Here is a 13284-nt window from a genome sequence, read left to right as displayed (position 1 = left end):
GAGAGACATACAGACAGAGAGAGACATACAGACAGAGAGAGAGAGAAAGAAAGAAAGAAAAAAGGCAGACACAGAGACATACAGACAGAGACACATACAGACAGAGAGACATACAAACAGAGAGAGAGACATACAGACAGAGACACATACAGACAGAGACACATACAGACAGAGAGACATACAAACAGAGAGAGAGACATACAGACAGAGAGAGAGACATACAGACAGAGAGAGAGACATACAGACAGAGAGAGAGACATACAGACAGAGAGACATACAGACAGAGAGAGAGACATACAGACAGAGACACATACAGACAGAGAGACATACAAACAGAGAGAGAGACATACAGACAGAGAGAGAGACATACAGACAGAGAGACATACAGACAGAGAGACATACAAACAGAGAGAGAGACATACAGACAGAGAGAGAGACATACAGACAGAGAGAGAGACATACAGACAGAGAGAGAGAGAAAGAAAGAAAGAAAAAAGGCAGACACAGAGACATACAGACAGAGACACATACAGACAGAGAGACATACAAACAGAGAGAGAGACATACAGACAGAGAGAGAGACATACAGACAGAGAGAGAGAGAAAGAAAGAAAGAAAAAAGGCAGACACAGAGACATACAGACAGAGACACATACAGACAGAGAGACATACAAACAGAGAGAGAGACATACAGACAGAGAGAGAGACATACAGACAGAGAGAGAGAAAGAAAGAAAAAAAGGCAGACACAGAGACATACAGACAGAGACATATACAGACACAGAGACATACAGACAGACACATACAGACAGAGAGACATACAAACAGAGAGAGAGACATACAGACAGAGAGAGAGACATACAGACAGAGAGAGAGACATACAGACAGAGAGAGAGAAAGAAAGAAAAAAAGGCAGACACCGAGACATACAGACAGAGAGACATACAGACAGAGAGAGAGACATACAGACAGAGAGACATACAAACAGAGAGAGAGACATACAGACAGAGAGACATACAGACAGAGAGACATACAGACAGAGAGACATACAGACAGAGAGAGAGACATACAGACAGAGAGAGAGACATACAGACAGAGAGAGAGACATACAGACAGAGAGAGAGACATACAGACAGAGAGACATACAAACAGAGAGAGACATACAGACAGAGAGACATACAGACAGAGAGACATACAGACAGAGAGACATACAAACAGAGAGAGAGACATACAGACAGAGAGAGAGACATACAGACAGAGAGAGAGAAAGAAAGAAAAAAAGGCAGACACCGAGACATACAGACAGAGAGACATACAAACAGAGAGACATACAGACAGAGAGAGAGACATACAGACAGAGACACATACAGACAGAGAGAGACACATACAGACAGAGAGAGACACATACAGACAGAGAGAGACATATACAGACAGAGAGACATACAGACAGACAGAGACACATACAGACAGAGAGAGACACATACAGACAGAGAGAGACACATACAGACAGAGAGAGACGAACAGACAGAGAGACACGAACAGACAGAGAGACACGAACAGACAGAGAGACACGAACAGACAGACAGAGACAGACAGAGACATACAGACAAAGACAGAGAGACACAGAGAGATCTGTCAGTGTCCACCTGTCTGCCGGGTCAGATTAGGGCTAGCCAAGTCAAAACACACACACACACACACACACAAACCAAAATAACCCCCAGCGGAGGAGGAGAAAGCAAGATGCTAAGCCAAGCCATGGAAACGCCTGGTATCAATTTACACCATGTTATCCACTTCTTGGACCGATCACTGTTTTATTTCATTAATTAACTCCTTTGCCTCAGTCCCAAATGACACCCTAGTCCCTACATACTGCACTCCATTAGACTAGCACTCATAGGGCTCTGGTCAAAAGTAGTGCACAAAGTAGGAATAGGGTACCATTTGGGATGAATCCTAAGATACATGCCAGGGGGAACTAGCTGCAAGGCTGGCAGGGTGAGACGAGACAACAACCACTCAGAACAACTTCACACCCCATTAAGGGCTTGATGGATAGGTCAAAACTACTAGAAGATACATCCTAAATGGCACCCTATTCCCTATTGGGCCCTGTTCAAAAGTAGTGCACTATGTAGGAAATAGGGTGCCATTTGGTTTCTGCTTGGCACCTTGTACAATATAATATGAAGAGCTGGTATTTTCCTGAGGAGGCAGAGAGCAACTCGCCAAGCCAGAAGGCTTGTACAGACACATGAGCGAGGGAAGGTGTGTGTGTGTGTTTGTGTTACTTTCCCCTCTGAAACTATGCTGGAGCCCTGATGGTTTCCTGGAGTAAATGGTGGCCTCTGGCAGCTCGCTCCCTCGTCCACGATGGCAGTGTGTATTTGTGTGTGTGTGCTCCCCAGTGTTCCACAACATATGCGTGCCAAGAACTCCTGAATCTCTGTCTCAGAGAGTGACTCACCCCACAGTAGAAATAGACTAGCAGAATGTATGTAGAAATGGGGGCATAGAAAGAGACCTAGCAGAATGGACATAGAAAGAGACCTAGCAGAATGGACAGAAATGACATAGAGAGACCTAGCAGAATGGGCATAGAAAGAGACCTAGCAGAATGGACATAGAAAGAGACCTAGCAGAATGGGACATAGAAAGAGACCAGCAGAAGGGACATAGAAAGAGACCTAGCAGAAGGGACATAGAAAGAGACCTAGCAGAAGGACATAGAAAGAGACCTAGCAGAAGGGACATAGAAAGAGACCTAGCAGAATGGACATAGAAAGAGACCTAGCAGAAGGGACATAGAAAGAAGGAGATCTAGAAAGAGCAGAGAATGGGCATAGAAAGAGACCTAGCAGAATGGGCATAGAAAGAGACCTAGCAGAATGGGACATAGAAAGAGACCTAGCAGAATGGGCATAGAAAGAGACCTAGCAGAAGGGATATAGAAAGAGACCTAGCAGAAGGGACATAGAAAAGAGACCTAGCAGAAGGGACATAGAAAGAGACCTAGCAGAAGGGACATAGAAAGAGACCTAGCAGAATGGGCATAGAAAGAGACCTAGCAGAAGGGACATAGAAAGAGACCTAGCAGAAGGACATAGAAAGAGACCTAGCAGAAGGGACATAGAAAGAGACCTAGCAGAATGGGCATAGAAAGAGACCTAGCAGAATGGGCATAGAAAGAGACCTAGCAGAATGGGCATAGAAAGAGACCTAGCAGAAGGACATAGAAAGAGACCAGAATGGAGTAGAAGGGAGAAAGAAAGAGACCTAGCAGAATGGACATAGAAAGAGACCTAGCAGACAAGAAAGAGACATAGAAAAGAGACCTAGCAGAATGGGCATAGAAAGAGACCTAGCAGAATGGGCATAGAAAGAGACCTAGCAGAATGAGACCTAGCATAGAAAGAGACCTAGCAGAATGGGCATAGAAAGAGACCTAGCAGAAGGGACATAGAAAGAGACCTAGCAGAATGGGCATAGAAAGAGACCTAGCAGAATGGGCATAGAAAGAGACCTAGCAGAAGGGACATAGAAAGAGACCTAGCAGAAGGCAGAATAGCAGAAGGGACATAGAAAGAGACCTAGCAGAAGGGACATAGAAAGAGACCTATGGGCAGAAAGAAGAAGGACATAGAAAGGACTCCAGCAGAATGGACATAGAAAGAGACCTAGCAGAAGGGGCAGAATAGAAAGAGACCTAGCATAGAATGGAATGGACATAGAAAGAGACCTAGCAGAAGGGACATAGAAAGAGACCCAGCAGAAGGGACATAGAAAGAGACCTAGCAGAAGGACATAGAAAGAGACCTAGCAGAAGGGACATAGAAAGAGACCTAGCAGAAGGGACATAGAAAGAGACCTAGCAGAAGGGACATAGAAAGAGACCTAGCAGAATGGACATAGAAAGAGACCTAGCAGAAGGGGACATAGAAAGAGACCTAGCAGAATGGACATAGAAAGAGACCTAGCAGAAGGGACATAGAAAGAGACCTAGCAGAATGGACATAGAAAGAGACCTAGCAGAAGGGACATAGAAAGAGACCTAGCAGAAGGGACATAGAAAGAGACCTAGCAGAAGGACATAGAAAGAGACCTAGCAGAATGGACATAGAAAGAGACCTAGCAGAAGGGACATAGAAAGAGACCAGCAGAAGGAAGAAAGAGACCTAGCAGAAGGGACATAGAAAGAGACCTAGCAGAATGGCATAGAAGGAGACCTAGCAGAATGGGCATAGAAAGAGACCTAGCAGAATGGACATAGAAAGAGACCTAGCAGAAGGGACATAGAAAGAGACCTAGCAGAATGGACATAGAAAGAGACCTAGCAGAATGGACATAGAAAGAGACCTAGCAGAAGGGACATAGAAAGAGACCTAGCAGAAGGGACATAGAAAGAGACTGTAGAAGGGACATAGAGAGACCCAGCAGAATGGACATACAAAGAGACCTAGCAGAATGGACATAGAAAGAGACCTAGCAGAAGGCATAGAAAAAGAATAGCAGAAGGGACATAGAAAGAGACCTAGCAGAAGGGACATAGAAAGAGACCTAGCAGAAGGGACATAGAAAGAGACCTAGCAGAATGGACATAGAAAGAGACCTAGCAGAAGGGACATAGAAAGAGACCTAGCAGAATGGACATAGAAGGAGACCTAGCAGAATGGGCATAGAAAGAGACCTAGCAGAATGGACATAGAAAGAGACCTAGCAGAAGGGACATAGAAAGAGACCTAGCAGAATGGGCATAGAAAGAGACCTAGCAGAAGGGACATAGAAAGAGACCTAGCAGAAGGGACATAGAAAGAGACCTAGCAGAAGGGACATAGAAAGAGACCTAGCAGAATGGGCATAGAAAGAGACCTAGCAGAAGGGACATAGAAAGAGACCTAGCAGAAGGGACATAGAAAGAGACCTAGCAGAAGGGACATAGAAAGAGACCTAGCAGAATGGGCATAGAAAGAGACCTAGCAGAATGGGCATAGAAAGAGACCTAGCAGAATGGGCATAGAAAGAGACCTAGCAGAAGGGACATAGAAAGAGACCTAGCAGAAGGGACATAGAAAGAGACCTAGCAGAAGGGACATAGAAAGAGACCTAGCAGAAGGGACATAGAAAGAGACCTAGCAGAAGGGACATAGAAAGAGACCTAGCAGAATGGACATAGAAAGAGACCTAGCAGAATGGGCATAGAAAGAGACCTAGCAGAAGGGACATAGAAAGAGACCTAGCAGAAGGGACATAGAAAGAGACCTAGCAGAATGGACATAGAAAGAGACCTAGCAGAATGGACATAGAAAGAGACCTAGCAGAATGGGCATAGGAGACCTAGCAGAATGGGCATAGAAAGAGACCTAGCAGAAGGGACATAGAAAGAGACCTAGCAGAATGGACATAGAAAGAGACCTAGCAGAAGGGACATAGAAAGAGACCTAGCAGAAGGGACATAGAAAGAGACCTAGCAGAATGGACATAGAAAGAGACCTAGCAGAATGGGCATAGAAAGAGACCTAGCAGAAGGGACATAGAAAGAGACCTAGCAGAAGGGACATAGAAAGAGACCTAGCAGAAGGGACATAGAAAGAGACCTAGCAGAAGGACATAGAAAGAGACCTAGCAGAAGGACATAGAAAGAGACCTAGCAGAAGGGACATAGAAAGAGACCTAGCAGAATGGGCATAGAAAGAGACCTAGCAGAAGGACATAGAAAGAGACCTAGCAGAAGGGACATAGAAGCAGAAGGGATAGAAAGAGACCTAGCAGAATGGGCATAGAAAGAGACCTAGCAGAATGGGCATAGAAAGAGACCTAGCAGAATGGGCATAGAAAGAGACCTAGCAGAATGGGCATAGAAAGAGACTAGCAGAAGGGATATAGAAAGAGGCAGAAGGGACATAGAAAGAGACCTAGCAGAAGGGACATAGAAAGAGACCTAGCAGAATGGGCATAGAAAGAGACCTAGCAGAATGGGCATAGAAAGAGACCTAGCAGAATGGGCATAGAAAGAGACCTAGCAGAAGGGACATAGAAAGAGACCTAGCAGAAGGGACATAGAAAGAGACCTAGCAGAAGGGACATAGAAAGAGACCTAGCAGAAGGGACATAGAAAGAGACCTAGCAGAATGGGACATAGAAAGAGACCTAGCAGAAGAAGAAAGAGACCTAGCATAGAAAGAGACCTAGCAGAATGGGCATAGAAAGAGACCTAGCAGAAGGGACATAGAAAGAGACCTAGCAGAAGGGACATAGAAAGAGACCTAGCAGAATGGGCATAGAAAGAGACCTAGCAGAATGGGCATAGAAAGAGACCTAGCAGAAGGGACATAGAAAGAGACCTAGCAGAAGGGACATAGAAAGAGACCTAGCAGAAGGGACATAGAAAGAGACCTAGCAGAAGGGACATAGAAAGAGACCTAGCAGAAGGGACATAGAAAGAGACCTAGCAGAAGGGACATAGAAAGAGACCTAGCAGAATGGGCATAGAAAGAGACCTAGCAGAAGGGACATAGAAAGAGACCTAGCAGAATGGACATAGAAAGAGACCTAGCAGAATGGACATAGAAAGAGACCTAGCAGAATGGACATAGAAAGAGACCTAGCAGAAGGGACATAGAAAGAGACCTAGTAGAAGGGACATAGAAAGAGACCTAGCAGAAGGGACATAGAAAGAGACCTAGCAGAAGGGACATAGAAAGAGACCTAGCAGAATGGGCATAGAACGAGACCTAGCAGAATGGGCATAGAAAGAGACCTAGCAGAAGGGATATAGAAAGAGACCTAGCAGAATGGGCATAGAAAGAGACCTAGCAGAAGGGACATAGAAAGAGACCTAGCAGAAGGGACATAGAAAGAGACCTAGCAGAATGGGCATAGAAAGAGACCTAGCAGAATGGGCATAGAAAGAGACCTAGCAGAAGGGACATAGAAAGAGACCTAGCAGAAGGGACATAGAAAGAGACCTAGCAGAAGGGACATAGAAAGAGACCTAGCAGAAGGGACATAGAAAGAGACCTAGCAGAAGGGACATAGAAAGAGACCTAGCAGAATGGACATAGAAAGAGACCTAGCAGAATGGGCATAGAAAGAGACCTAGCAGAAGGGACATAGAAAGAGACCTAGCAGAATGGACATAGAAAGAGACCTAGCAGAATGGACATAGAAAGAGACCTAGCAGAATGGACATAGAAAGAGACCTAGCAGAATGGGCATAGAAAGAGACCTAGCAGAAGGGACATAGAAAGAGACCTAGCAGAATGGACATAGAAACAGACCTAGCAGAAGGGACATAGAAAGAGACCTAGCAGAAGGGACATAGAAAGAGACCTAGCAGAAGGGACATAGAAAGAGACCTAGCAGAATGGACATAGAAAGAGACCTAGCAGAAGGGACATAGAAAGAGACCTAGCAGAAGGGACATAGAAAGAGACCTAGCAGAAGGGACATAGAAAGAGACCTAGCAGAATGGACATAGAAAGAGACCTAGCAGAAGGGACATAGAAAGAGACCTAGCAGAAGGGACATAGAAAGAGACCTAGCAGAAGGGACATAGAAAGAGACCTAGCAGAAGGGGCATAGAAAGAGACCTAGTAGAAGGGACATAGAAAGAGACCTAGAAGAAGGGACATAGAAAGAGACCTAGCAGAAGGGGCATAGAAAGAGACCTAGCAGAAGGGGCATAGAAAGAGACCTAGCAGAAGGGACATAGAAAGAGACCTAGCAGAAGGGACATAGAAAGAGACCTAGCAGAAGGGACATAGAAAGAGACCTAGCAGAAGGGGCATAGAAATACACCTAGCGGAATTAACATAGAAATGGACTTGACAGACTGTACATATAAAAAAACGTGGAGAATGAACCTTGCAGACCTAGCAGAATGAACATTGAAATATACCCGGCATAGAAACAGAAATAGACCTAGCAGATTGAACACAGCTCAGAAAAAACACAGCCGAGCTGCTAACAAGTTGGGAGGGATGTAACAAAACGGAATAGCACGCAAGTTGAAATGCACGAGCCTGAAATTCACTGGATTTGTCATGGTCCACTTCATATCATTGCAAGCACACGCACGCACACACATTGCTGCATGCAAACAGCATTTAGAAAGGCAATGAGAGTCTGAGGGATGAGGATATGATATGAGTCAATGCACTGAGTAGAATCTGATTGCTGCAGCCAATATGAGCCACAACAACATGAATGGAATGTCCTTTCTAGTCATAGAAAGAGATATCTATACTAGAAAAAACCACAGAACAAGCTCAAATAGATGGAGTGATACTAGTAGCTGTTAGAGTACAATTAAACTGTAGGCCCTCTCTCTACATCTCTCTGTATAGCTCTCTCAATCTCTTCTAGATCCCTCTCCACCTCTACTTTCTCTCTCTCTATACTTCCCTCTCCAAACATCTCGTCCACTCTTCCTCTGTATCCTTCTCTCTCCTCCCTCCCCTCATCGTAATATATAGTATATGTGTGTATCCACCACCATACCTACAGTATGTGTACATCCACCACCATACAGACATGATAAACTGTAGTGCCTATTTTATACACTTCATGAGAAATGGGGTTGTCTGTGTTATTCTGGTCATTCTACAGATACCTTTGAGAGTGACCCTGTTAAGAGGGTATCACAAACACACCTGCCCCTTGGGCGATGTATGCACAGTAATATTTGAAAGAGTCAAAGAAGGCAAGAAAGTTGCACTCACCTGCTGTATTCCTGACTTCTTCTCACGACTCTCTTCTCTCTCCTATCTCCTCTTCATCCGTCCTTTCTCCTCCTCTCCTCTCATCGTCTGTCCTCTCATCATCTGTCCTTTTCTTCTCTTCTCCATTCTCCTTTCCTCTCCTCTCCTTGGTTCTGGATTATGGGTGGAAACCTAGAGAACATTCTGAATATACCAATTAGTTTGTCAACCTCTGGCTGTCAGTCAAACCCAGGTATCTGTTTCTCTGAGATGCTTTGACATTCCCAGGACTGATTACATGGTTCCAATGGGTGTTCCTTCAATTCCTGTTCTGTGGCTCTGTTGCTTCCAAACATCCCTCCCTCCCTCTCTGTCTCTCTCTCTCGTTCTCTCATGCAGGGATCTTGTCAGTTATGGCCTTGAAATCCAGTCATGGTCATTCCTTTCCTGAGATTTGATATCATCATCATTGTCATCTCTGCTAGCTATGCATCTTTTACAAGAGCGACTGAAAGGAGGAGGGGGAAGTACAGGGTTAACTTTTCCCCTTTCTTAAATCTGACAGACACACACACACACACACACAGAAACATGCACACTGCTTATTCCCTGACCACTAAGCCTCTAAAGACTTCAATTACAGCAGGAAATCCATTCACTTATTGAACAGCTCTGTCATATTCTGAGCAAGTCTTATATTCATCATCAATATGCCCTTACAGCCTCAGTCAAAACTCAACTGTCACGTGCTCATCACTCATTCCACATACATATCCTGGATAATGAAGGAACCTGTTGGGTACATAGGCTAGTATAAACTAAACTAACGCTGCTCTTACCTCACCAATACTGACTGAGTTCGATATCATCACCGATTAGCTATAGGATCGTATATGGGCGCATCAATCTGAAAAACACCCAACTATTATCAGCAATACAACTTGAATATATGGACATGTTGAAAATGACGGAATGTTGTTGGAAGAATATAACAAAACATACCTGATGAAGTGCACTTGATGCCCCCAGGGCAGCGAAACCGGGCGCGCACGTTACGAGAAGCGAGCGCAAGATACAGTGGCACATGCGAACGGAGCGCTTGAAAATACACAACATAGGCTACCCTTGCTGCACAGTATCATATTATACAACATCATACACAAACCAGCCCTATAAATAGAATTTGTGGTTTGAACAATGCTACCACTTGCGCGAGTTGTGCTTGCTTGCAGGGTGAAACGTGTTGGTACATGATACGGTTGTTAACGCACAGATACCGTACCATTGTTGCTGTCATGCACGGTCAAAGTCTATAAGGATGGCATTGTGTAAATTGCATTAATTACATGTAGGGATACATGTATATTTTGTAGCCCGATTTATTTTGACACTGATCAATGGCACTGGGAGGCGATGAGCTGGAACGAACCGCAAAAAGGCGCACCTTGAAAACAAACACCTCTGGTCCTTACAGCCACAGCTGGCACTGGCCGCTCCTTTCTGCAGCATGTACAGTCCACAGCGACCCAAAGCAGTCTGTTGTATTCCTATTAGCAGGCTAGACTACCGATACACCGGTGGCATTTGGCTTTTTGACACTAGAGTAAGAGCCGAGCGAAGAGAAAAAGAGGCGCGCAGCGAGCTGGAGTTGTTTTTAAATCCCCAAAAAGGTTTAGTAGTTAGTTTATAAACTCCACGGAGATCGAGAGACGCACCAACCTGTAGAATAAACCAACCGTTTTCTAGTCGACTCCTTCGGGAAGTGCGGTCTTGGTGAGGACACACAGAGATGTGACAGGGACAATTAGGTCATGTGTCAGGTCTGCTATAGCGGAGAGAAGAGGCACTCTGATATTTATACACGCATCTCCGCTCGCGCGAGCCTGGCGCTTCTGAACACGCTGTTTACACCAGCAGAGGCAGGAGGACACGCCACCGCAGAACTCATTGGTCCGGTCCATTTCTAGAAGCCATTTCTATCATTCCATTGTCGGAGGCCTATTGTAGATACAATCTATAAAGACTACTTTAGCGCTATTCTAGAGGACTGAAAAATGTATAAAATAATTTGATAATTGGAGGCAAATGTGTAGGCCTAAGTTGTAAGTGCATTTTGATGCAGGGCCAGTAACCTGAAATCTATTTAAAATATGCATTAATTAGACTATGGAAACATAAAAGTGGGATTTCTTGCAGAGAAGTATATTGTAGCCTACACTACTGGTGATGTGACTTGGTGCTCGGGAACATGAGCTGCCAGTAGAAATACTATTAATGTGAGTGTTTGAATGCACTGCCTGAATTTCTTCTGTCTGGTCCACCTATATCATTGCAAGCACACTATATCCATTATGTATGCAAACACCTTTAGAAATCCCTTCTCTTATGATATGAGTCAATGCACTCCCTCCCATTCCCAATCTGCCACAACAACATGAATGGAATGTCCTTTCCTCATTCTCATACTAAGAAACTCACCCCCTCTTTAGATCACCACCTGTTAGAGTAATAATTAAACTGTACCCTCTTTCATCTCACTCTCCCCTCTTTCTAGATCCCTCTCCACCTCTACTTTCTCACTCATACCACCCCTCTTTTCCCACTCTCGTCCACTCTTCCTTTTCTCCTTCTCTCTCCCTCCCCTCTTTCCCATGTGTATCCACCACCCCCCTCTTTCTCCTCCCCACCACATGATAAAACTGTAGTGCCTCTTTCTCCTACCACCCCCTCGCCCACCCTCTTTGAGAGTGACCCACTCAAGAGGGTATCCCCTACCACACCTGCCCTCTTGGGCGATGTATGCACAGTAATATTTCAAGTCAAAGAAGGCAAGGAAAGGTTGCACTCACCCCTGTATTCTCCTCACGACTCCTTCTCCTCTCCTCCTCCTCTTCACCCTCTTTCTCCTCCTCTCCTCTCATCCCCTGTCCTCTCCACTCATCCCCTCTTTCTCCATTCTCCTTTCCCACCCTCCTTGGTTCTCCTATGTGTGGAAACCTCTTTCTGAATATACCAATTAGTTTGTCAACCACCTGGCTGTCAGTCAAACCCACCCTGTTTCTTCATTCCCAGGACTGATTACATGGTTCCCTCCCACTGTCACCTCTTTCTTCCAACATCCTCCCTCCTCTCCCACCCTCTTTCTCGCCTCCCTCTTTCTCTCCCAGTCACACCTCTTTCCCTGAGACTATATCATCATCCCTGTTTCTCCCCATGGGGCATGCATCTTTTACCCCCTCTTTCCCACCACCCCCTCTTTCTCCCCCCACTCACACCCTCTTTCAGAGAAACATGCACACTGCTTACCTGACCACTAACCCTCTTTCAATTACAGCTCACCACTTATTGAACCTCCTCTTTCATATTCTGAGCAACCCCTCTTTCATCATCTCCCCTTACAGCCTCTTTCTCAACTGTCACGTGCTCATCACTCATTCCCATACATATCCTGATAATGAAGGAAACCCTCTTCTCCTCCTAACCCACGCCCTCACTGCCACTGCCGCCACACCCTCTTTCTATCACCTGATTAGCCACCTCTTTGGGCGCATCCTCCTGAAAACACCCAACTCTCCCTACCACAACTCTTTCTGGACTGAAAATGACGGAATGTTTTGAAGAATATACCCTAAACACATATCTTTCTCTACCATGATGATCTTTCTCCTCCCCGGCGCGCACCCTCTTTCTCAGTGGCATGAACGGAGCGCCGAGTATCACACAACATAGCGTTACCCTTGCTGCACAGTATCATATAATAGCACGCACAAACCAGCCCTATAAATAGAATTTGTGGTTTGAACAATGCTACCACTTGCGCGAGTTGTGCTTTGTTTGCCGGGTGAAACGTGTTGGTACATGATACGGCGTTGTTAACGCACAGCTATCGTACCATTGTTGTTGTCATGCATGGTCAAAGTTCAGGTAAGGATGGCTGTAATAGACACTACATGTAGGACATATGTATATTTTGTAGCCCGATTTATTTTGACACTGATCAATGGCACTGGGAGGCAGATGAGGCTGGGAACGAACCGCAAAAAGGCGCACTCTTGAAAACCCTCTTTCTCACTACCCGCCCACCCCTCTTTCTCACTCCCCCACTCACCCCTCTTTCTCACTACCCGCCCACCCCTCTTTCTCACTCCCCACTCACCCCTCTTTCTCACTACCCGCCCACCCCCTCTTTCTCACTCCCCGCCCACCCCTCTTTCTCACTCTCCGCTCACCCCTCTTTCTCACTACCCGCCCACCCCTCTTTCTCACTCCCCGCTCACCCTCTTTCTCACTCCCCACCCACCCCTCTTTCTCACTACCCGCCCACCCCTCTTTCTCACTACCCACCCACCCCTCTTTCTCACTCCCCACCCACCCCTCTTTCTCACTCCCCACCCACCCCTCTTTCTCACTCCCCACTCACCCCTCTTTCTCACTACCTGCCCACCCCTCTTTCTCACTCCCCACTCCACCCCTCTTTCTCACTACCCGCCCACCCCATCTTTCTCACTCCCCACTCACCCCTCTTTCTCACTACCTTTGCCCAACTCCTCTTTTCTCACCCTCTTTCTCCTCCCCCCACCCA

General features: G+C 45.7%; 1 protein-coding gene across 3 annotated transcripts in view; it reads right to left on the bottom strand.

Annotated features, from left to right (window-relative positions):
• Positions 1-10570, bottom strand: part of LOC115126831 (cell migration-inducing and hyaluronan-binding protein-like) — a 106030-nt gene extending 95460 nt beyond the window's left edge. For 2 of the 3 annotated variants that reach the window (XM_065015813.1, XM_065015811.1), the window contains exon 1: positions 10422-10570. The gene's annotated coding sequence lies outside the window, so the exon portion shown is untranslated. The remainder of the gene's footprint in view (positions 1-10421) is intronic. The other variant, XM_065015812.1, reaches the window with a different exon arrangement.
• Between the last annotated feature and the right edge of the window lie 2714 nt (positions 10571-13284).

Source organism: Oncorhynchus nerka, unplaced genomic scaffold, assembly GCF_034236695.1.
Source record: "Oncorhynchus nerka isolate Pitt River unplaced genomic scaffold, Oner_Uvic_2.0 unplaced_scaffold_1271, whole genome shotgun sequence".
Taxonomy (NCBI): Eukaryota; Metazoa; Chordata; class Actinopteri; order Salmoniformes; family Salmonidae; genus Oncorhynchus; species Oncorhynchus nerka.
The sequence above is the reverse complement of the archived record's forward strand: the minus strand, read 5'-3'. Positions and strand labels throughout refer to the sequence as shown.